Below are 25949 nucleotides of genomic sequence, written 5' to 3' on the forward strand. Positions count from 1 at the left end.
AATGATAATTTATGGGCACTGAGAATTTTTTTATATAATATATAATATATATATATATATATTATATAATATATAATGCATGTATACCTATATATGAAAATATGTTCTGTATATTTTTTCAAAGCACTGTTTAGATATGTATACTAGATTAAGCCTTCTAATTGCAGTTTTAGATTTTTCCAACACTAATTTTATCTTCTTAGGTGTCTAGAAAGAAATACATGGAATCATGAATCATCTCAACTTCAAATGTAGGTACACTCAATGTTATATCTTCCTTTTAAACATGATTGTTCATCTTTGGAGCATAAAATATATATGTATATATTTAATATGCTCTATTTATATTAGAAAAGTGTGCTACATTGTATATATGTATTCGTTGATAACTTCCTTCTGTAACCAAATTTTAAGAATAAATTACTTATGTACATTATTATAAAATCTAAGAACATTGAGTTTTTTACCAAAATCAAATACCATAATGCATAAATATAAGAAGCATTTCCTGACTGTGGCTATTAACAAAAAATATTTGATATACAAACTCCATAAACTTATTTTGATATTAACCATTAAAGTTTCTTCAAGTAGTTGTTCAACTTTTAATAAAGGGAAGTCACCAATTCTGTCAATAATTTTTTCATTCTATATTCCTTTAAATTGTAAAATACATTTTTATTTAAATAAGTCATAACCTAAAGGGAAATATTATATAGACAGCAAAAGAGACCAAAGGAAATTAGTACCAAACTCTAATATTTTTGTCAATATCAGAAACGGAAAATGATAATTACTTTATTATTAATTTAATGAGACAAGATATCTTTTTTATTTAATAATTTTCCTGAATATTTTATGTATTTACATTTTAAATGTTATTTCCTTTCCTTTTCTTCCATAACATCCCTGACTGTCTTCTGTGAGGATGTTCCAATTCCCACCAATCTACTTCAACCTCAATGCTGTGGCATTACCCTACATTGGGGATACAAGCCTTCACGGGATTAAGGGGTTTTCCTTCCAATGATGTTAGAGCAATCCTCTGCCACCTATGTGGCTGGAGTCATGGGTCCCTCAATCTGTACTCACTAGTGGGTGTTTTAATCCCTCGAATTTCTGGTGTGTCTGGTTGGTTGATATTGTTGTTCTTCCTGGGGTTTTGCAAACCCCTTCAGCTCATTAAGTACACTCTCTAACAACTTCATTGAACCCCCTTGTTCAATCCAATGTTTAGCTACAATCATCCTCACAAGTGTCAGTAGAGTTCTGCAAGAGTCTCTCAAGAGACATCCATATCTGACTCCTGTCAACAAGGACTTGGTGGCATCAACAATAGTGACTGGTTTGTGTGACTGCATATGGGATAGATCCACACATGGGGTAGTCTCTGGTTGACCCTTTTTTCAGTCCCTGCTTATCTCTTTATCCTTGAATTTCCTCCCATGAATATTTTTTATCCCTTCTAAGAAGGAATGCCACATCTGCGTGTTGGTCTTCTTCCTGTGTGGGCTTCAAATGACCTGTGAATTCTTTCTTATGTATTCCACACTTTTGGGCTGATACACACTTCCAATAAATGTATACCATTTGTGTTCTTTTGTGACTGGGTTACCTCACACAGAATGATAATTTTTTGGTCTATCCTAAGAATTTTATGCAAACATTGTTTTTGATAGGTTAGAAGAACACACGTGTGTAAATATTTCATTTATCCATTAATATGTTGAGGGACATCTGGTTTCTTTTCAGCTTCTGGCTATTATAAAAAAGAAAGGTTTCTCTCAACCTGTAGCATCATGTGTCCTTCTTATATGTTGGAGCATCTTTTGCGTATATATCAAAGAAATGGGATTGTGGTATCCTCAGGTAGTACTATATACAACTTTGTGAGAAAATTCCAGACTGATTTCCAGATGGTTATACCAGCTTGCAATCTAACCAACAATGGAGGAGAGTTCGTCTTACTCCACGTCCTTGTCAGAATCTGTTGTGAATTTCTTATCTTAGCCATTCTGAGTGGTCTGCTGTGTAACCTCAGAATTTGTTGATTTTCATGTACCTGATGGCTAAGGATGTTGATATTCCTCAGTAGAGAATTCTTTATTTAGTGCTATTCACCATTTTTGAAAGGACTATTTGATATTCTGGAGTCTAACTCCTTGAGTCTTTGTATAGAATGATTTTAGCCCTCTATCAGACAGAAGATTGGTAAAGATCTTTTCTTACCCTATTGATTTTACCTTTTTCCAAATTCCAGTGTCCTATGAGTTACAAAAGCTTTATGAAGTCCCATTTGTCAATTCTCAATCTTGGAGCAAAGCCATTGGTGTTCTGTTCAGTAAATTTCCCCACTTTTTCTTCTATTAGTTTAAGATTATATGTTTCTTGTGGACATACTTGATCCACTTCGACTTGAGCTTTGTACACGGCAATAAGAAATGATTGATTTCCATTCTTCTACATGCTAACTTCCAGTCGAATGGAAACCATTTGTGGAAAATGTGATCATTCCATTGGATGGTTTCGGGTCATTGTCAAATATCAAGTGGCCATAGGTATGTGCCTTCATTTCTGGGCATTCAATAATATTCCACTGATCATTTGACTGTCTCTGTACCATTCCCATTCAATTTTTATTATTATTGTTCTGTAATACAGCTTGAAGTCATCAATAGTGATTGCCCCAGAAGTTCTCATATTGTTGATGAACGTTTCTCTATCATTGGATTCTTGTTATTCCAACTGAATTTTCAAATTGCTCCTTCTAAGTCTGTGAAGAATTGAGTTGGAATTTTGATGGTGATTGCCTTGAATCTGTTGATTGCTTTTGGCAAGATGACAATTTTTACAATATTAACCCTGCACATGCATGAGCATGGGAAATTATTCTATCTTCGGAGATCTTCTACAATATTTTTCTTCAGAGACTTGAAGTTCCTGTCATACAGAACTTTCACTTGCTTGTTTAGAGTCAACCTGAAATATTTTTTTTATTAATTGTGACTATTTTGAAGGCTGTCATTTCCTTAATTTCTCCTCAAACTGTTTATCCTTGAATTAGAATGCTCTGATTTGTTTGATTTAAGTTTACATCCAGCCACTTTGCTGAAGTTGTTTATCAGCTGAAGGAGTACCCTGGCAGAATATATGGGGTCACTAAAATATACAATAACATCATCTAAAATCATAATATTTTAAATTCTTGCTTTCTAAATTTTTCCGTTTTCCCTCGAGTTTTGTCTGATTTTTGTGGATAAGACTTCTAGCACTATATTGATGGGGTAAGTAGAGATTAGTCAAACTTTTCTAGTTCTTCATTTTTGTGGTATTGCTTCAAGTTTCTCACCAGTAAGTTTGATGTTGGCAACTTTTTTTTTGTAATATTGCTTTTACTGTATTTAAGTATGGGATTTGAATTCCTAATATTTTCCAAGACTTCTAACATGAAGAAATACTTACTTCTTAAATTTTTTATCTACATCTAAAAAGATGATAATTTACCCCCCTCCCGGGAGTTTATTTACATAATTGATTTTTCTGTGTGCTGACATCCAGTTGAACCATAATTTTTAGTACCTTTGTCAAACACAAAGTGACCATGGGTGTGTGCACTCATTTCTTGATCTGCAGGTTAGGATATCTGGTGAAATTTTCAATTACCATGGATTGAGGAAACAAGGCATTCCATTACAAAGCCAAATGTACTAAATATCTTTCCATAAGTCCTACCCTATAAATGACAGTAGATGGAAACTTCCAACAGAAGGAGGGAAACTACACCTTAGCAAAAAGTAGGGAATTATTCTTTCAACAAACCCAAAAGATGATAGTCACACAATTGTAATTACATTTCTTTTTTTTTTTTTTTAGCTTTTTTTTTTTTAACTTGGGTATTTCTTATATACATTTCGAGTGTTATTCCCTTTCCCGGTTTCCGGGCAAACATTACACTCACCCTCCCCTTCTTTATGGGTGTTCCCCACCCATCCTCCCCACCTTGTCGCCCTCCCCCCAACAATCTATTTCACTGGGGGTTCAGTCTTAGCAGGACCCAGGGCTTCCCTTCCACTGGTGCTCTTACTACGATATTCATTGCTACCTATGAGGTCAGTGTCCAGGGTCAGTCCATGTATAGTCTTTAGGTAGTCGCTTAGTCCCTGGAAGCTCTGGTTGCTTGGCATTGTTGTACATATGGGGCTCGAGCCCCTTCAAGCTCTTTCAATTCTTTCTCTGATTCCTTCAACGGGGGTCCAATTCTCAATTCAGTGGTTGGCTGCTGGCATACGCCTCTGTGTTTGCTATATTCTGGCTGTGTCTCTCATGAGCGATCTACATCCGGCTCCTTTAGGCCTGCACTTCTTTGCTTCATCCATCTTGTCTAATTAGATGGGTGTATATGCATGGGCCACATGTGGGGCAGACTCTGAATGTGTATTCCTTCTGTATCTGTTTTAATCTTTGCCTCTCTAATCCCTGCCAAGTGTATTCTTGTTCCCCTTTTAGAGAAGGAGTGAAGCATTCACATTTTGATCATCTGTATTGAGTTTCATTTGTTCTAGGCATCTAGGGTAATTCAAGGATTTGGGCTAATAGCCACTTATCAATGAGGGCATACCATGTGTGTTTTTCTGTGATTTGGTTACCTCACTCAGGGTGATATTTTCAAGTTCCGACCATTTTCCTACAAATTTCATAAAGTCATTGTTTTTGATAGCTGAGTAATATTCCATTGTGTAGATGTAACACATATTCTGTATCCATTCCTCTGTTGAAGGGCATCTGGGTTCTTTCCAGCTTCTGGCTATTATAAAAAAGGCTGCCATGAACATAGTGGAGCACATGTCTTTTTTTATATTTTGGGGCATCTTTTGGGTATATACCCAAGCGAGGTTTAGCTGGTTCCTCAGGCAGTTCAATGTCAAATTTTCTGAGGAAATTCCGGACTGAATTCCAGAATGGTTGTACCAACCTACAATCCCACCAACAAAGGAGGAGTGTTCCTCTTTCTCCACATCCTCGCCAGCATCTGCTGTCACCTGAGTTTTTGATCTTAGCCATTCTCACTGCTGTGAGGTGAAATCTCAGGTTTATTTTGATTTGCATTTACCTTATGACTAAAGATGTTGAACATTTCTTTAGATGTTTCTCAGCCATTCAGCATTCTTCAGCGGTGAATTCTTTGTTTAGCTCTGAACCCCAATTTTTAATAGCGTTATTTGTCTCCCTGCAGTCTAACATCTTGAGTTCTTTGTATATTTTGGATATAAGGCCTCTATCTGTTGTAGGACTGGTAAAGATCTTTTCCCAATCTGTTGGTTGCCGGGTTGTCCTAATCACAGTGTCCTTTGCCTTACAGAAGCTTTGCAGTTTTATGAGATCCCATTTGTTGACTCTTGATCTTAGAACATAAGCCATTGGTGTTTTGTTCAGGGAATTTTTTCCAGTGCCCTTGTGTTCCAGATGCTTCCCTAGTTTTTCTTCTATTGGTTTGAGTGTATGTGGTTTGATGTGGAGGTCCTTGATCCACTTGGGCTTAAGCTTTGTACAGGGTGATAAGTATGGATCGATCTTCATTCTTCTACATGTTGACCTCCAGTTGGATCAGCACCATTTGCTGAAAATGCTGTCTTTTTTCCATGTGATGGTTTTGGCTCCTTTGTCAAAAATCAAGTGCCCATAGGTGTGTAGGTTCATTTCTGGGTCTTCAATTGTGTTCCATTGGTTATCTGTCTGTGTCTGTACCAATACCATGCAGTTTTTATCACTATTGCTCTGTAATACTGCTTGAGTTCAGGGATAGTGATTCCCCCTGAAGTCCTTTTGTTGTTGAGGATAGTTTTAGCTCTCCTGGGTTTTTTGTTATTCCAGATGAATTTGCAAATTGTTCTCTCTAACTCTTTGAAGAATTGGATTGGTATTTTGATGGGGGTTTTATTGAATCTGTAGATTGATTTTGGTAAAATGGCCATTTTTACTATATTATTCCTGCCAATCTATGATCATGGAGATCTTTCCATCTTCATAGGACTTCTTCAAATTCTTTCTTCAGAGTCTTGAAGTTCTTATTGTACAAATCTTTTACTTGCTTGGTTATTGTCACACCGAGGTACTTTATATTATTTGGGCCTATTATGAAGGGAGTTGTTTCCCTAATCTCTTTCCCAGCTTGTGTCTCTTTTGTGTAGAGAAAGGCAACTTATTTATTTGAGTTAATTTTATACCCAGCCACTTTGCTGAAGTTGTTTATCAGCTTTAGTAGTTCTCTGGTGGAACTTTTGGGATCATTTAAATATACAATCATATCATAAGCAAATAGTGATATTTTGACTTCTTCTTTTCCAATCTGTATCCCCTTGACCTCCTTCTGTTGTCTGATTGCTCTGGCTAGAACTTCAAAAACTATATTGAATAATTAGGGAGAGAGTGGGCAGCCTTGTCTAGTCCCTCATTTTAGTGGGATTGCTTCAAGTTTTTCTCCATTTAGTTTAATGTTAGCAACTGGTTTGCTGTATATGGCTTTTACTATTTAGGTATGGGCCTTGAATTCCTATTCTTTCCAGGACTTTTATCATGAAGGGGTGTTGAATTTTGTCAAATGCTTTCTCAGCATCTAATGAAATGATCATGTGGTTTTGTTCTTTCAGTTTGTTTATATAATGGATCTCGTTGATGGTTGTCCATATATCAAACTATCCCTGCATGCCTGAGATGAAGCCTACTTGATCATGGTGGATGATTGTTTTATTGTGCTCTTCGATTCGGTTTCCAGAAGTTTATAGAGTATTTTTGCGTCGATATTCATAAGGGAAATTGGTCTCAAGTTCTCTTTCTTTGTTGGTTCTTTGTGTGGTTGAGGTATAAGAGTAATTGTGGATTCATAGAAGGAATTCGGTAGTGCTCCATCTGTTTCAATTTTGTAGAAGAGTTTGGATAATATTGGTACGAGGTCTTCTATGAAGGTCTGATAAAATTCTGCACTAAACACATCTGGACCTGGGCTCTTTTTGGTTGGGAGACCTTTAATGACTGCTTCTATATCCTTAGGAGTTATGGGGTTGTTTAACTGGTTTATCTGTTCCTGATTTAACTACGGTACCAGGTATCTGTCTATGAAATGGTCCATTTCCTGCAGATATTCAAGTTTTGCTGAATATAGGCTTTTATAGTAAGATCTGATGATTTTTTCAATTTCCTCTGAATCTGTAGTTATGTCTACCTTTTCATTTCTATTTTGTTAATTTGGATACACTCTCTGTGTCCTCTCATTAGTCTGGCTAAGGGTTTATCAATCCTGTTGATTTTCACAAAGAACCAACTTTTGGTTCTGTTGATTCTTTCTATGGTCCTTTTTGTTTCTACTTGGTTGATTTCACCTCTGAGATTGATTATTACCTGCCTTCTATTCCTCCTGCATGTATTTGCTTCTTTTTGTTCTAGAGATTTTAGGTGTGCTGTCAAGCTGCTGACATATGCTCTTTCCTGTTTCTTTCTGCAGGCACTCTGAGATATGAGTTTTCCTCTTAGCACAGCTTTCATTGTGTCCGAAAAGTTTGGGTATGTTGTACCTTCATTTTCATTGAATTCTAAAGAGTCTTTAATTTTTTCTTTATTTCTTCCTTGACCAGGTTATCATTGAGTAGAGCATTGTTCAAATTCCACGTATATGTGGGCATTCTTCCCTTATTGTTATTGAAGAGCAATTTTAAGCCGTGGTGGTCGGATAGAACACATGGGATTATTTCTATCTTTTTGTACCTGTTGAGGCCCGTTTTTTGACCAATTATGTGGTCAACTTTTTAGAAAGTACCATGAGGAGCTGAGAAGAAGGTATATCCTTCTGCTTTAGGGTAGAATGTTCTATAAATATCAGTTAAGTCCATTTGGCTCATGACTTCTCTTAGTCTGTCTATGTCTCTGTTTAATTTCTCTTTCCATGATCTGTCCATTGATGAGAGTGAGGTGTTGAAGTCTCCTACTATTATTGTGTTAGGTGCAATGTGTGTTTTGAGCTTTAGTAAGGTTTCTTTTATATATGTAGGTGCCCTTGTATTTGAGGCATAGATATGTAGGATTGAGAGTTCATCTTGGTGGATTTTTCCTTTGATGAATATGAAGTGTCCTTCCTTATATTTTTGATGAATTTTTGTTGAAAATTGATTTTATTTGATATTAGAATGGCTGCTCCTGCTTGCTACTTCTGACCATTTGCTTGGAAAGTTGCTTCCAGCTTTTCACTCTGAGGTAGTGTCTGTATTTTTCTCTGAGGTTTGTTTCCTGTAGGCAGCAGAATGCAGGGTCCTCGTTGTGTATCCAGTTTGTTAATCAATGTCTTTTTATTGGGGAGTTGAGGCCATTGATGTTGAGAGATATTAAGGAATAGTGATTATTGTTTCCTATTATATTCACATTTGGATGTGAGGTTATGTATGTGTGCTTTTCTTCTCTTTGTTTTGTTGCCAAGACGATTAGTTTCTTGTTGCTTCTAGGGTATAGCTTGCCTCCTTATTTTCAGCTTTACCATTTATTACCTTTGAAGTGCTGTATTTGTTGAAAGATATTGTGTAAATTTGGTTTTTTCATGGATTATCTTGGTTTCTCCATCTATGTTAATTGAGAGATTTGCTAGAAACAGTAACCTGGGGTGGCATTTGTGTTTTCTTAGGGTCTGTATGACATCAGTCCAGGATCTTCTGGCCTTAATAGTTTCTGGCGAAAAGTCTGGTGTAATTCTGATAGGTGTGCCTTTATACGTTACTTGACCTTTTTCCCTTACTGCTTTTAATATTCTTTCTTTATTTTGTGCGTTTGGTGTTTTGACTATTATGTGATGGGAGGTGTTTCTTTTCTGGTCCAATCTATTTGGACTTCTGTAGGCTTCTTGTATGACTATGGGTATCTCTTTTTTTAGGTTAGGGAAGTTTTCTTCTATGATTTTGTTGAAGATATTTACTGGTCCTTTGAGCTGGGAGTCTTCACTCTCTTCTATATCTATTATCCTTAAGTTTCATCATCTCATTGGGTCCTGGATTTCCTGTATGTTTTGGACGAGTAGCTTTTTCTATTTTACATTATCATTGACAGTTGAGTCAATGATTTCTATGGAAACTTCTGCTCCTGAGATTCTCTCTTCCATTTCTTGTTTACTGTTGGTGAAGCTCGTATCTATAGCTCCTTGTCTCTTTTTTTGGTTTTCTATATCCAGTGTTGTTTCCATGTGTTCTTTCTTGATTGCTTCTATTTCCATTTTTAATTCCTTCAACTGTTTGTGTTTTCCTGGAATTCTTTTAGGGATCTTTGTGACTCCTCTCTATGGGCTTCTACTTATTTATTTATGATTTCCTGTAATTCTTTCAGGAATTTTTGTGACTCCTCTCTATGGGCTTCTACTTGTTTATTTATGATTTCCTGGAATTCTTTCAGAGATTTTTGTGATTCCTCTCTATAGGCTTCTACTTATTCTCTAAGGAATTTCTTCACGTCTTTCTTGAAGTCCTCTAGCATCCTGATCAAATATGATTTTGAAACTAGATCTTGCTTTTCTGGTGTGTTTGGATATACCGTGTTTGCTTTGGTGGGAGAATTGGGCTCCGATGATGCCATGTAGTCTTGGTTTCTGTTGCTTGGGTTCCTGCGCTTGCCTCTCGCCATCAGATTATCTCTAGTGTTACTTTGTTATGCTATTTCTGACAGTGGCTAGACTGTCCTATAAGCCTGAGTGTCAGTAGTGCTGTAGACCTGTTTTCCTGTTTTCTTTCAGCCAGTTATGGGGACAGAGTGTTCTGCTTTCGGGCGTTTAGTTTTTTCTATCTACAGGCCTTCAGCTGTTCCTGTGGACTGTGTCTGGTGTTCACCAGGCAGGTCACTTGCAGCAGAAAATTTGGTCTTACCTGTGGTCCTGAGGCTCAAGTTTGCTCGTGGGGTGCTGCCTACGAGCTTTCAGTGTCGGCAGCAACCAGGAAGATCTGCGCTGCCATTTCCAGGAGCCTCCATTCACCAGGGTTCCAGATGGCGTTTGGTGCTTTCCTCTGGCGTCAGAGATGTGTGCAAAGTGCAGTTTTTTTTTTTTTGTTTCCCAGGCGTGTCTGCCTCTCTGTAGGTTTAGCTCTCCCTCCCACGGGATTTGGGTGCAGAAAACTGTTTATCTGGTCTGTGCCTTCAGGTTACGGCGGTGTCTCAGGCAGAGGTCCTGCTGCTCCTGGGCCCTTCCCCACAAGAACCCAGAGGACGTATACAGTTTCCTCTTTGGCCAGGGATGTGGGAAATGGTGGGCAGTGTTGGTGGTCTCTTCTGCTTTGCAGCCACAGGAGTGCCCACTTTACCAGGTAGTGAGGTCTCTCTCCCAAGGGGTTTGGAAGCAGAGAACTGTTGCGGGCCAGGATCCGCGGGTTTGGGATTCCCGGTAAACACTGTAAGTGCCTGGTCATAGAGGAACTTGGCCTCTGTGTGTCCTGAGTTCCCCAGGCAGGTCTATTGCAGCAGAAAAGTTGGTTTTACCTGTGGTCCCGAGGCTCAAGTTTGCTGGTGGGGTGCTGCCTATGAGCTCTCAGCAGTGGGAGCAACCAGGAAAATCTGCGCCGCTTTTTCCGGGAGCCTCCGTGCACCAGGGTTCCAGATGGCATTTCTGTAATTACATTTCTAACAACAAATATAACAGGAATCAACAGTCCATTTTATTTAATATCTCTTATCATCAATGGACACAATTCCCCAAATAAAAAAACATAATCTAAGAGACTGAAAACATAAAGAGGATCCAAGATTTTGCTGCATACTGTAAATACACCTTAGAGACAAACACAGAGTATCTCAGGGTAAAGGATGGAGAAAAATTCTAAACAAATGTTCCCAAGAAACAAGGAGTAGCCCCTTTCTAATATTGAACAACATTGACTTCAACAAAAAGTTATCAAAAATGATAAGGAAGGGAACCATACTTGTCAAAGAAAAATAATACTAAGATGAACGATCAATTCTGAAAAACTATGTTTAAATGCAAGGACACCTAAATTCACAAAAGAAACATAACTATAGCTCAAAGAAAGTATTGCACCACACACAATAAATTGTTGGAGACTTCAATTCTGCACTCTCATCAACGGACAATTTATGGAAACTGAAACTAAACAGATATGGTTAAAATAACAGAAGTTGGGGCTGGGGATTTAGCTCAGCGGTAGAGTGCTTACCTAGGAAGCGCAAGGCTCTGGGTTCGGTCCCCAGCTCCGAAAAAAAGAACCAAAAAAAAAATAACAGAAGTTATCTTAATAACTTAAAAAATCCAAATGGATTTAACAGATATTTAGGTAACATTTCATCCTAAATCAGAAGAATATACCTTTTCCTGTGCACCTCATTGTAACTTCTCCCAATTTGACCATATACTAATTCACATAACATGCCTCAATTGATACCAGAATATTGAAGTAATCCTATGCATCCTATCAGATCACCATAGACTAGGGCTGCTCTTCTATATTTTATTATTTTTTGGATTTGTTTAAATTATCGATGATTTATTTATGTGGTATTTTTAAAACATCATCTTTCTTGATATTTTGTCACTATTCAGTAAAGACTGTTTTAAACCTACTGGTAGTTCGTCCATTTTTGCCTCTATAGTAGAGAGAGTGATTTCTCCATTCCAATCGTGGTTTATATACTACATTTTGAGTTAAGTCTTTCTGCATACACTGCATTTAATATTTTACTCTTTGTTTGAATATATATTTGTATTATCTTAAAATTTTGTAATTTTATAATGAAGTTTTTAATTTCATAATTTCTGACTATAACTTTTGATCTCATTTTTCTTATATTTTTTCTCCATTTTAAATGCATTTTTTCTTTGTGAATACTTTTCCCCTTTTATGTATGTTTGTGCCTTTATGGGTATTTGGTATTGTTTATCAATGGAAAATGCAATTTATTCACAGCAGCACCCATATAGGAAGGAGAATAAAAGAGTTATTTAGCTATTCCAATAGGATGGATTACTTATTAAAAATAAGAATCTCTGAAACAAAGAACAGTAATGAATTTCACACTAGCCTTCCACAATGACTCAGCATGCAATAATTCCAGGTAGTGTGCTGTGCTCATGTGGTGGTGTGAAATAATTTATGGAAGAATAAAACCACATACCACAGAAAATTTAAAGAATCCCTTTCCCCCTACACACAGATGCATAATGGGATTATAGGGTGGTCAGTACAATTAATTGAAGGGGTAGTAAACAATTATGTTTCTACAAGAAAGTGATGGCAAGGAAGAATTTCAAACCGTGGTCAAATATATAATTCTGAACATTTGTTGCCAAAATTGTGGGTTTATCCCCAGGACAATAATAGCTGGACTGAATCCACCTTTTATCTATAAAAAGTGGGGAACCATGGCCCTAATAGGAATGATGAAGACAAAAAACAAAAACAATAACAAAAGGGTATATTAATAGAGCAAACCATTAACACAAACTACCACAAACAACTTTACATTCTAACCAGAAAAGGCACCAAAACTAAAGTCACATTTCAGCACCCTATGTGAAGACAAAAGTGAGTGGGACATAGTGTTTCTTCCTTTCATGTTTTTCAAGTACTTTACAGAAAAAGGAATCTCCGACTGCTTTTCCATGATTTATTAAAGGTTTTTATAGCCCTCATGTATTAAAATACCATTTGAAAGTATTGATAGCTGCTTTCTAGGTTTTTTCCAAGTTCACAAACATCTTGGACTAAAGTTCCAAAATGTAACTAGGTCCAACCCTGAGCTGTAAAACTATGACAAGGCAATAATAACAGATATTTTCAAGACCCAAGCACTATAGAACTATACTATTGAGTTCAGTGATCCAAATTAATTCAAATAGCTCAAGAGAGTAGGAAGATACATCTAAAAAAGGGTTAGAAAGGTGTAGAAGAATCAAGTCCTTCCTCGTATATGCCAGCATTTACAGTTCTGCAGTAAGTCCTAAGAGGCAGTATTCAAGTAGCAATGGTAAGAAAGAACTCAGGGCAAGACAGGGAGATAAACTAGCATGGTGGGTTTAAATAAGAGAAATACTTAGAAATGAAAATGTCTTGTAAAATTAAAAAGAGTTTTTTTTCATTATTTTCTCGTTCAATCAAAACAGACATCCATGAATAATTCTCCTCTAAGGCTTTCATAAAACAGGTTAAACAAAAATTAATATAATCATTTAAATGTTTGAAAATGAAACAAAAGAAAAATAACTTTCATATGTTTCAGAGCAGGATCACAGGGAAATGAGATGTATCTTGTCAAGATGAAACCTAGGGTGACAAGCAGGATCCAGAATTAAGAACTGCATGAGAAAGGCAGTAGAGTAATGATAGGAACATGGTCAGTCCTGACAGATAAGGCTGGGCCCTTTACAGGGGCACAGAATGAGGTAAGTACATATTTCAAATAAAGCAGCCTCTTTCCTTTCTTCTCACCTCAAGTATCTCATCCCCGAAAAAAAAATTGATAACAATACAGAAGTGTTATGGTATGTCACTCACTTCCCATTTGGTTTTTACCTGCTCTCCGAAGTCAGGAATTTGAACATTTTGAATTTCCAATAATAAAAATTCATCGACAGGTATATGGATGTCCTGAGGACCAAGTGACAAACTGCAATATGTGAGGGCAGAGGAGGTGGAGACTGTATCATTCCACAGAGCAGAAATGTGACTGCCCAAGTTAAGAAGGGATAAGGCAAGCATAACTGGTAAACTAGTTCTCATAACATTAAGCTTATTTACATTATTCTTAACTATACTTGTTTCAAATCACTTTCCAGCTCAATCTTCATTTTGAATGATGCTGATCTTTCCTGAAATGTGTCTGGACAATCTTCTCTTCCTAGTATTGGCTTTCGTCTTTGGGATAATAGATGATTGTGGCAGCAGAGGTGATGTTTTTATTTCTATATATCACTCCGTTTATGTACTATATGTGTAGAAACATTTAATGAGTTTCATTTGCAGAAGGTATGAATGATTGATCTAATATATATGGTTTAAACCTCTATTGAGATTACTTAGAAAATATTAGGTGTCCATTCTCTGTAAACAATGCTTCTCTCTCATGACAAGGAATCAATAAAATTTTATTTTAGTCAAAATAATTCTCTATAATTTGAATATCTAAAGATACAGAAGAACATTAAGACAATGTGGAATATTAGATCAGCTGAACTGCATGTTCATTTATTTAAGAATAACCAGAATCATTGAGATGTTTCTGGAACATAATATAGGAACAAAAAACAAAGCGTTGAATAAATAGTGGCAGAAGAACAGGGTCATTTTGTTAAATGTAGCTTTCCTTCAGATTCACTGTTTTATTTAGTACAAATTCAATTTAAATACTCTTCCTCAGTGTTTTTCATCCTGTCATTGACTCTATTTTCAAAGCTCTATCCCATAACTAGCATGATTATTAAATTTAAAGCCTAGAATTTTGCGTGTGTCAATCACTTTCGGCATTTCCTTATTTGTTGTTTATTCTGTTCCCAATGACCATGTTGTGTTGAAATCATGAAGAATTTCTGGCTCATTTAATGAAGATTTTCTGAAAGCATATGTTATTCATAGTTGTAAAATGCTGTGAATATGTGTAATAGTACTGGATATTATAGCTAAAAATCATCTGGATAAGGAATTTTTGCATGAATATCATAACACACTAAAATACTAAAGAGAAAACGTAGAAGAGCTAGATATTTATTAAATATTTTTACTCCTCTAGAGTTTGTAACTTTACAAACTATGAGCAAATCACTTCTTTCTGTGAAATTCACATTCATGAGCTATTATAATTATTATTATTATATTATATAATCAAACTGCTGTGTCAGCTCCCATAAAGTTGGATTAAATGCTAATTGCAATCCAAAATATATGCAGTTAGTAAATGGGAAAATTATTTGTCCGCATGTCCTAAACAAGTATCTAATGTAAGCATAGGTTCGCTCTTAATGAAATAAGAACTACCAGGTATAATGGGAAAAAATACATCTATTAAAGTGAATTTTTTGTTATATAACAGCTATGAATTCATGGTCTGTTTATTGGCTTAAATCACCAAACCTTGAACAGTAAAAAGGAATTTCTAGTGAATTGGAGGTTCTCTCAAGCATCTTCAAGTAAATCGATCTAATATATATTACTTTAAAATTCTCCTAAATACACTTATCATGAAATATTCCACATCACATTATATAACTCCAACATGTTTTCATTTGCTCAAAACAAGACATTGTCTTTCTTTCTTCAGGCCCTCCCCATAATCAGTCTACTACCACATACATGAATTTTTAACATCGCTGTCTGATATGAATCTTTTTCTTTATCACTGACACTACTTCCAGATTGACTTCAAAAACATCATTCTGTGTATCATTTCATAATACATAAGTAACCAGAGTCCCTTAGTATTTACGTAGAGAGTTAAACAAACTTATTTAAAACTATTCAATGATTTCTTAGATATTTTCCATAAAATTTACATCTCTCATATTGTTTCTGTAAGCCCATATGTGATATATAAGCTTCAGCTTTATTTGGTCCTCTCTTCTATCACTTAATCTATACAAACTACTTTCACATTTACTTTTTGTATATGTCAAGCTCTTTTCCTTTTATTGACTTATGTTTATAGTAATATTGCCCGAAATATAGTTCAATTATTTTTCATCTAATTTACCTTAGCTGTCACTTCCTTAGGACAATATCCATGACCTTATTTTTTTTTTTCATTTATTATATATAAGTACACTGTAGCTGTCTTCAGATACACCAGAAGAGGGCATCGGATCTCTTTAAAGATTGCTGTGAGCCACCATGTGGTTGCTGGGAATTGAATTCAGGACCTCTGGAAGAGCAGTCGGGTGCTCTTAACCGCTGAGCCATCTCTCCATCCCATGACCTTATTTCTAAGATAGATTCTTCAATTATTTGCATACAATCAACTCCAACGCACTGATTTATGCATTCATTTCTTTCTTTTTTCTTTTATCGTAATGCAATTTTTCTAAGAGAAAGTTCCTAATATTTTTTATTCATTCCTGATCTATACCACTATGATGGAGCCTGGTACATCATTGGAGACTTATAATTTATTACATGATTCAGTAAGTTGTAAAAATAAACTTTATACTATTCTTCGATTTAATGAATATGCATTCCATACATTGGTTAAACCATCATTAAGTATTTATGTGAGTTCTTCAATATATTACAATTCAATGACCTAGATGACATTGCCTAAATATTTTTATTTGTCTACAATAGTCTATTTCATATTCAACAGCAATGCTTTGTTGACTGAGCAATTATCTCAGTTAGGAATACATTTGACATGAAAGAAAAAGATACCAAGATTTATTGACAGCACCCATGTAAAAATTCAGGTGCCAACCATTTGTTATCCCATCGCTGAAAATACAAAGAAATGATCATTCGTAGGGGTTTACTGGTCACGGAGTCAAATTTAATTTGTGAGCTGTTTCAATGAAATACTAAAAACCAAGAGGACCCAAAACCTCATCTCTCTCTCCCCATATCCCAACAGGAAATGGCTGGACATCCAGGAGTGCTGACACACTCAAGATCACAGGAGAGACTACCACTTTTCAGGGGATAGTGCCTGGAGCCCTCAGAACCCAGGAACAGAGGGGCAGTCTGTTAAAGGATACTTCTGGTTTCTATCTATTCCTTGTTGCTGAACCTGATCCACAGCTCTTGGTACACAAGATCCTTCAGGAGAGAGCTAGTGTGCCTGGAGTCTTGACACATAGGCTTACAGGAGGATCAATCCATTGTCAGAGACAGTAAAACCAACTAACCCCAGAGATAACGAGATGGCAAGAGGGAAGTATAATAGCCTAAGCAATATATACCAGGGTTACATGACATCATCAGAACCCAATTCTCACACCAACACAAGGCTTGGATACCCTCAACACAACAGAAAAGAAAAAGAAATGTTTGTACTTCAAATCACTTAACATGATGTTGTTAAAGGATTTTAAAAAATACATAAATAATTCCATCAAAGAAATACAGGACAACAGATGTAAAGAGATAGAAGCCCCTATAGAGGAAACACAAAAATCCCTTAAAGAATTACAGGAGACCATAAAGAAGCCATAGGCAAATGGATGAAACTAGAAAAAATCATCCTGAGGGAAGTAACACAAACACAAATAAACGCACATAGAATGCACTCACTTTTAAGTGGAAATTAGCCCAAGACCTCAGAATATTCACAAAAAACTCATATACACCCTGAATCTTCACAAGAAAGGACAAAGAGGGATGGCTTCAATCCCAATTAGAAGGGGGAAGAAAATTATCACGGGAGGCAGATGGAGGAAGGACCATGTGTGGGAGAGGGGAGTGAAATGGAAATACAGGAGAGCAGGATCAGATGTTGGAAGAGACAGGAGAGAAGCACAGGGGACCAGGAGAATGAGTGTAGAAAGAAGGAACAGTGGAGGATGGGGGTAACCTCTAGAATGTCCCAGAACTAAGGATGCAACAAGTTCTCTGGACTCAACAGTGATGACATTAGCTAACATCAACAACAACTGTGAAATTGAACCTGAAGTCACCACCTGCAGTAGATAGACATGACCAAAGTGTAAGGATGGGACACTCACCCATCTCTTATTAAATCAGAGTGATCCCTGTCTAGTTTAATTGCAGGGTTAAATATGGAACAGAGGGTGTAAGAAAAGCCATCCAGAGATCTGCAGACACCAAAATGGACACTGTTGCTGATGCTTATACGTGCCTCCAGTCGTGAGGTTCCAAGACACATCACTGCACCAATGTTGGTGTAGGAGGCGCTTGACAAAACAGTCTTCGACGCACCCTTTGCCCTTTCCATTCATGTTGCTCCTTCAGGAGTCACTTGTCATGACCTCTGACAGTGTGCCCAAAACAGGTAGCACTCCGGACTCAGAGGAAGAGAGTCGACAGGGATCCTCCTCATTCAGAAAGCTTAAATGATCGCCCCGCTCCTACAAGCAGAACTGACAAGTGAGGCATCTCCTGGCTGGCCCATGTAGACCTCACGACTGCCCTGTGCATACCTCACGACTGCCCCGTGTAGACCTCACGACTATCCCATTCAGACCTCACAACTGCCCCGTGCAGAACTCGAGACTGCCTCATGCAGACCTCACTACTGCCTCCTGCAAACTCGAGGACAGCCCCTCTCCAGGTTTGGTTGTTTCCTGAGATCAATGGTCACTCGAGATTTCCCTGCTTTGCCTTCCGGACTTGTCCACAGTTCTTGGGAGAGAGAGAAATACTCAAAGGATACAGCTCGACTGATGCTCACCATGACTCACCACTGCCGAGTCCTTTCACTGCCCCTTCATGGGGTAGTGTTTAGAGAGGACAGAGAGCCTCATCCTGGACTTTACCCTCTGACAATGCACCAGCGATTTCCCAGCCTCCGTGGCCTGCGAACCCCTTCAGAGTCCCCCAAGATGATTATAACACTGGAGTGCAACAGGGGAATCAGTTGAAGGATCCGCAGCCTCCACAGCCTGGAAGCCCATTCAGTGTCCCCCAAGCAGATTCTAACACCGGACTCCAATGGGGGAAGCACTTGAAGGGTTCCCAGCCTCCGCCACTGAGACCGCCTTCAGGTTCCCCAACCGGATTATAACATCCTACCCCAACGCGGGAAGCACTTGAACAGCAGAGACCCGAGCTACTTTGCACCTCCGGGACTACTTAGACGGACTCGGCACAAGTTAAGATGCTCAAAACCCTATGAAGACCACAGATTCAAAAACCTGATGCTCGTGTTACAGAAATGCTTCAGAAACTCAAAGATCATATAAAGGCTTCGGTCAGTAAGAGGGCCCTAGACCCCTGAAATGAACTGACAGAGAAGGAGAAACGGACAGTTCCACTTCCTCTGAGGGTTCCTGAGGGCATGAGTAATCCACTTACCAAGGATAGCAGATCACTGAGTAACCCACTTGCATAATATATATGTCGTATGTCTGTAGTATGTGTGTAGTATGTATGTGTGTAATATATGTGTATATATGTAGTATGTATGTAGTATGTGTATAGTATGCATGTGTGTAATATGTGTATATATATATGTAGTATGTATGTATGTATCTATGTATGTATGTATGAATGTATGTACACCCATTTGCAGTGACCCACGGAGGTCAGAAGAGGGCGTCAGACTCCCTAGAGTTGGGGACCATCTGATATAGTTGCTGGGAACTGAACCCGGGTCCTCTGAGAGGAATGCAAACCTTCTTAACTGAGATTATTTCAGTTTCCCATCATTTGTGAAACATCTTACCATCCATTGTGTCTTGTAATATGCAGTGTTCATTTCTTAGTGCAATGGTGTCCCTTCACTCAGACTGGGTTTTGACGGTCTGTTGAACATGTAATAGCGGCATGGCAGAAGGATATCGTGGGGGGGCTGCTCTGATGCAAAGAGGGACATTGCACTAACTGCTCAGTCACTGTCTCTGCTGGCCTGCACTCTGCAGCATGTGCCTCCTGCGAAGACAACAGCTTTCCGTGTTGCCTGAGCTGACAGCCCGTGCAGCCTCCTCTAGGTCCTCCTCTGTACATCCCCAGGGGATCATCCTGGGGGATCCCTGAAGGGAAATCCCTGATAAAAATTTTACAGTGCTTACTAGAACCTCAGGCTAAAGCCCAAACTCCTGGTTGGGAAATAAAACCAGCTCCCAGTCCACCACAGCCTGACATAGGGTCCCATCCATCCTGCCTGCCATTCAGCCCACTAACGCTTCTATTCTGATAGGGTCGATGATCATATTGGATTAGGGGCCCAGCACACTCCAGGGTGGCCTTTGTTATAACCACTTTCATCTGCAATGACTCTACTTCCAATGGATATCACAGCCTGAGCAGCCAGGAGTTAGGATGAAAAGAGAGGCTGGTGCATGAGCCAGACACTTACCCTGTCTGGGATACTGACTTACTTTATTAAATGATTGAAAAATGTATAAAAAATTAGAGAAGTTCACACCCGAAGAATGGATTAGCACTTTCATGTCTATCATTCCTTCACCTGCTCTCTATAAGCACCGACTACCTCCAGGGACTAAGATAAGCCAGAATTCATTCCCCGTTTCCACTCTAGATAAGGCCCAGGTAATCTGTCGAAAACTGATAAGCTGAGACTTTAGGAAACCTGTTGGAGACATCAGTTCAGGAAGCCAGATGTCCTTGCCAAGACCTTTGAGATGGGTCTTCACAGAGATGGCAGAATTGGAAAGAAGACAAGGTTGAAGACATGATGACTTTCTTGCTAAGGAATTGGAGACCTGCCTTTCAGAGAAGATGGCTTCAAAGAATGGAGTCTCCAAGCACCTCTCCTTGGAACAAGTGCTTGTTCCTATGGGGGTTGGGGGGGATGTCTGCATTTCAACCTCATGCACTGGAGAGTGACAGGTCCAGAACTTCACGAGTCGGCTCAGCGTGTGATGACTTAGGAGGAGAACCACTACCTTCCTCACTTCAACTAGACCAAGGAAGGTTGCTCTGCTCTGTCTCCCTGCCTTGGAAAGACACCTTCATCCCTGTTGCCCATGCCCAAGGCTTCCTATGGTCCTCACCTGTTTGCTTCTGAGTCAGCTGAGGTGTGTTGACACACCTCACTGTGTGTGAGCTTTCCTTAAGAGCTCTAACCACCCAACCCATCCTGTACACTCCATTTCTATTGTGCTATTTAGCTTGATTATTTTTTCTTCAACAAAACATGAGCAGGAAGTGGATGTCTCAAATGGATGATGCTTGCAGTCTTCTAAAGTTGAGGCACAGGTGAATGAAATGAATTGTTGGCAGTGCCTCACACAGACAGATCTTTATGCCTATTTTCTTGGCTTTCGATGATGTTTAAAATGTGGTGTTTGGGGGAAGGAAATTACAACATGGTAGCAACAACGATCCATCGTGTGTCTCTGTTAAGGTTTGTTTTATTCAAAGTGACAAACGCTCCTCCCATGACTCCATATTGAAGGAGGTGAAGAGGTGAACTAGGTCCATAAAACAATGGCCTTAGGACCCAGGGTTGTCTTCCCCAGGTTGTCCTTCAAATATATCTTGCCACCAACCGGTTATAGCTGCGGTTCACAACCTGTGTGTGGGTCACAATCCCTTTGACAAACTTCAGTCTCCAAAAACGATTCCCGACTACGATTCATAACAGAAGTGAAAATTACAACTATGAAGAAGCAACAAGAATAATTGTGTCATCAAGGGTCGTAACAACATAGGAACTGTCTTAAAGGTGGCAGCATTAGGAAGGTAGATCACTGACTTATAGTCCAAGAAAGAGCGTCTAGCTATGGACCAAATAAACAAAATACAGGATCTCCAACATGACAGTAACATGGGATAAAATGCAAGCTGGGGAGATAGTTTTGTGGGAAGCGGTACCTGCTGTGAAATTACCAGCACCTGCATGACAGCCCATTACCCATGATTGGAGGGATAATGACAGGACACATGGAGGGTCCCACGGCTCCAGCCACATATATAGCAGAGGATGGCATTGTCTGCATCAATAGGAGGAGAATACCTTGTTCATGTGAAGGGTCAGTTCCCCAGTGTGGGGGATGCCAGGGTGTTTATATGGGAGTGGGTGGGAAGAAAAGCATCATCACTGAAGCAGGAGAGAGGATGGGAGAGAGGGGATCCAGGAAAGGGGATAACATTTGAAATTTAAATACATAAAATTCCAATAAAAAAGAGACAGGAAGTGTTTATTTTGACCCATTGCTTGAGCTGGTACCATCCATCACGATGGGGAAAGCATAGCAACTCGAGTGTGATGGTCACATTGCAGTCCTGGAGGGTGTTCAGCTTTCTTTCTTTCTTCCTCTCTCTCTTCCTCTCTCTCTCTCTTTCTTTCTTTCTTTCTTTCTTTCTTTCTTTCTTTGATCCTTTGTTTGTTTGGTTGTTTGTCTCTTTCTTTCTTTCTTTCTTTCTTCCTTTCTTTCTTTCTTTGTTTCCTTGTTTTAAATTCCATATATGGGTGTTTCCCTTGCTTTTATGAATCTGTAAAAAAGATACATATACAGAAGCCACAAGAAACTTAGGGAAGAAAAGCAGGTATAGCTGTCAATAAGACATGGGAGGCCACAGGGCTCAAGTCGGTTTCCCTCACGACCACATGTGTATTCATCAAGACAGGAGACAGGAGCAAGGCACAGAACTGAACAAGAGTAATCCATGCTTGTGAGCCACCATGTTGGTGCCAGGGTCTGAACTCAGGTCCTCTAAAAGAAGAGTAAAGGTTCTCAACTACCAAGACACCTCTCCAGTCACACACAATCATTGTTTATACAACCCCCCAAACACAGCACCACTTGATGTGTGTGAACACGGATACTAGACGTGCGGTGTGATTTATTTGTGTGAATGTTCATTCAGTGTGATACAAACGCTCTTGTATTCATAAATTTTGGCATCGCCATTTTCACTTAGAGGTTCTCTTCATTCTCAGCTTTGGTGTTTACATACATCATCAAGAGAGGAACCGCCCTGACAGCCTACCGCCGCCTTCCCCCCATTTGCAGCTATGCCTGCCTTTCTTCACCAAGTTAAACACCACCTCAGTCTCTACTCTTTCATTTTGTTCAGTGTAATAGACTCTCCAAAACCAAAAAATGGAAACCCAGATGCAGAGGGAAGAAGTTTTGCTGTTTGATACTTTGTTTGCTTTTAGTTGCTTTTTCCGACTTCCACTGGTTTGAACTTGTGTCCGATTCAGTGGCAGGTACTTAATTCAGCCAGCATTTTGAGAAGGGCTGTGGGTGGAGTGTGATAAAAGGAAAATTACTGGAGAGAACTCACTGGGATTTTGACGATTAATACAAAGTGTTTATTGACTTGATTTTTTAGTCACACAGAACCCTGGACGGCACTGAGTCGAACTAAAACTTCACATCTGACAATTTGCTCCAAGGAACTAAAAAACCTTAAAGACAAAATTGTTCCAACAAAATAAGCCCTAAGTTGCAATGATTGACCATCTATAAAGAGAAACATTAAACTTTTTTTTAAAAAATGATGATTTTGATGTTTTTGTTTAACAATTTCATATACTTATATAATGAGTTTTAGTCATTTCCTTTCTGTATTTCCCTTCCCAATTCCCCTCCCTCCTCCCCCTCCATCATTCTCCCATCCCATCCTTCAGTTCTCCCTTGCTTCCTCCCTATTCCTCCTCCGTCATCCCCTCGGTCAACTCCTTCTCTCACGCCATTCCCTCGCCAATTGGCACCGATATCCTGAATAAGTCCCCCCTCCTATTTCATGTCTCCTTTCTTCGTGTAATCCCTAAGTTTAGTTAATTACATGAGTACAGAGGAATTCGACAGAACAACTTATCTATGGGTACAGGAATGAAGAAGGGAGTGAAGCAGAAATTTCTGGTTTCTTTGGAGACTCAACTGTGTCATGGATGTTGTTCTGGAAACTGTCTTAGGGGAGGATGTTTTGCTGAGAACAAACACATGGTGTTTCTGGTGGCTGCCTGGGAATAGGGCATGTGATGTTTAGAAAGGGTACAAGTATAACCCTGGACAACAGTGGGCAACCCCACGGCATTGGCTTGCCTTGACACTGTTCGCTGATGCTCAATGGACTTTGATGACTCTGGTCTTCATTGACCAGGCTGTGGCATTGGTTCACCTTTCCTTCCTCACTGACCATTGTTTGTCATGACTTTGTAGAGACAAAACCCCCAGAGAACTTCTTGTGGTGACATTGCGTTGGCTTCTCGCTGCCTCCTCGAACCCAGGCCAATTGGAAGAGCTCAGCAATTTCTTCTGGGTTGAAATGTCCTTGGTGATTCATGAATGGTGTTTGGAAGTAGATGGACCTACCTCTGCTGATTCATGTCAACTAAACTGATATACTTATGATGAAGATTGAAATCGCCCCAGAGAACTATTTCTAAGCAGGTCCACATCGTCCTTTGTTTGCCCTATTGTCCTTTCCTTTCCACTACCTCTGGTGGGCGGTGGGCTAGAGGAAGGTTAAATGGTTTAAAAACTCTTACTAAAGTAGGTCTTGAAAAATCTAAGCCTCCAGGATAGAAACCCTCCTCCAATAAATGTTGATTGCCAAAGGAGGGGAGGGTCTTCATGGCCTCTCCCATCTGGGATGAAGTGTTGAGGGGCCCAGTCTTGTGCCCGTGACCATAGCCGCCATCAGTTTAAGAGTGCAATGAGTAGGTCCAATCTAAAAGATATCCTTTTGCTATCCCCTTCCCCATCTTCTGGTTCTTATATTCCTTCCATCCACTCTTTCATGATGTTCTCTGAGCTGTGGAGGAGAAGACTTAGCCGTCCTATTTCCACCTGAACAGTCCAACACCTCTGATTCCCAGCACTTTGTCCAGCTGTACGTCTCTGCCCATGGTAGTCAGAGGCTTCTTGTCTGATGAGAGCTGAGTGCAACGCTGACCTGTAGATACAAATATGGATGTTTGGAAGGAAGTTTGACAATGTATTTAGCATTAGGTTCTTTCAAAGGTGCTATGTCACCCTAACCATAGGTTCTTGACCAGGTTACAGAATTTGGTGTGTCTTCCCTCCTGTGGAATATGCCTTGTATCCAATTAGAAAGCCACTGGTTACTCCCATGATGTGATGCCACTAACACATTAGGGGCACAGCTTGCCTGACATATTAGCTGGAATGGTTCACCCCCGAGTATGGTTGTAGATGATTTTCACCCCTGGAAGCCTACATAACACTTTCTTGAACCATGAAGGCTATCCATTATAGAGGATGCTTCCACCTCAACTTGAGATTGACCCTTCTGTGACCTGTGACCAAAAGGATTCAGTATCCTAAGAAACAGGGTCTTACCATCAAGTTCTGGAGGGCTACGAAGATCAATGGCATCAACCTGTAAAGTTGTGAGGGCTATTGAGATCTCGCTAGTCAGCAACTTTCAGGAAGACATCCCACATCTGGCACTGGGATTTTTGCTTAATTTTGGTTTTCTGTTGCTCTGATGAATACACTAACCAAAGACAGCTTGGGAAGGGAAATGTTTATTTCATCTTATCTGTTCCAGCCCATCATCAAGGAAAACCAAGACAGGATTGTGAAACTGGAACTACAGAGACTGCTCACTGGCTTGCTTCTAAGCTCACATTCAACTACCTTTACAGGGTACAGACCCACCCGCATAGGGCAGTGCTGCCCACAGTAGACCAGGCTCTCCAACATCAGTGAACAGTCAAGGAAATGCCACCTGGACATAGTCAAGGCCAATCTGATGGAGGAAGCTCCTCGAGGGAGGTTCTTTCCTCCAAGACTAGCCATCACAAGAAATCAATGAAAATAAAAAAAGAAAAGAAATCAATACCTTCAGGGGGAACATGGCTTATCCATGGAGGGTGCCTCCATGTGAATGCAACAGTTGATCTTGTAGATATATTCTGTAACATGTTTTATAACCCCTCTCACCAAACCCTGTTCTAACCCAATCACCTAAGGGGAGATGGAGTGGAAAGTAAGTTTTAAAAAAATAATTGGAGCAGAAAGAAAGGCTTCTTGGAAATAAAGCAAAATAGGACGCATTTCTGCATCCTAGATGCTTTCCTCGCATCATCTGTGCAAAGATAATGAAAACCGTTACGTTCCAGGTACAATTATTTCCAATGTTACAAATCATATAAATAATAATGCTTATCATTCATAAAACACATTGGCACTAATCGTTTTGATGTGTTTTTCTAACTCACTCCTAATGTAGATCTGATGAACTGGAATTGTTCGCCTGCTCATTTATACATGAGGGAAGTGAGGTTTAAACGTCGAGCCAATTTCCCAATACTCTAAGCTAATAAATGGCAGAGTAAGACAGCCGCACTTTCTCTGGCTTCATGGCATGGCCTCATGAGAA

This window comes from Rattus norvegicus, chromosome 3, assembly GCF_036323735.1.
Source record: "Rattus norvegicus strain BN/NHsdMcwi chromosome 3, GRCr8, whole genome shotgun sequence".
Lineage (NCBI taxonomy): Eukaryota > Metazoa > Chordata > Mammalia > Rodentia > Muridae > Rattus > Rattus norvegicus.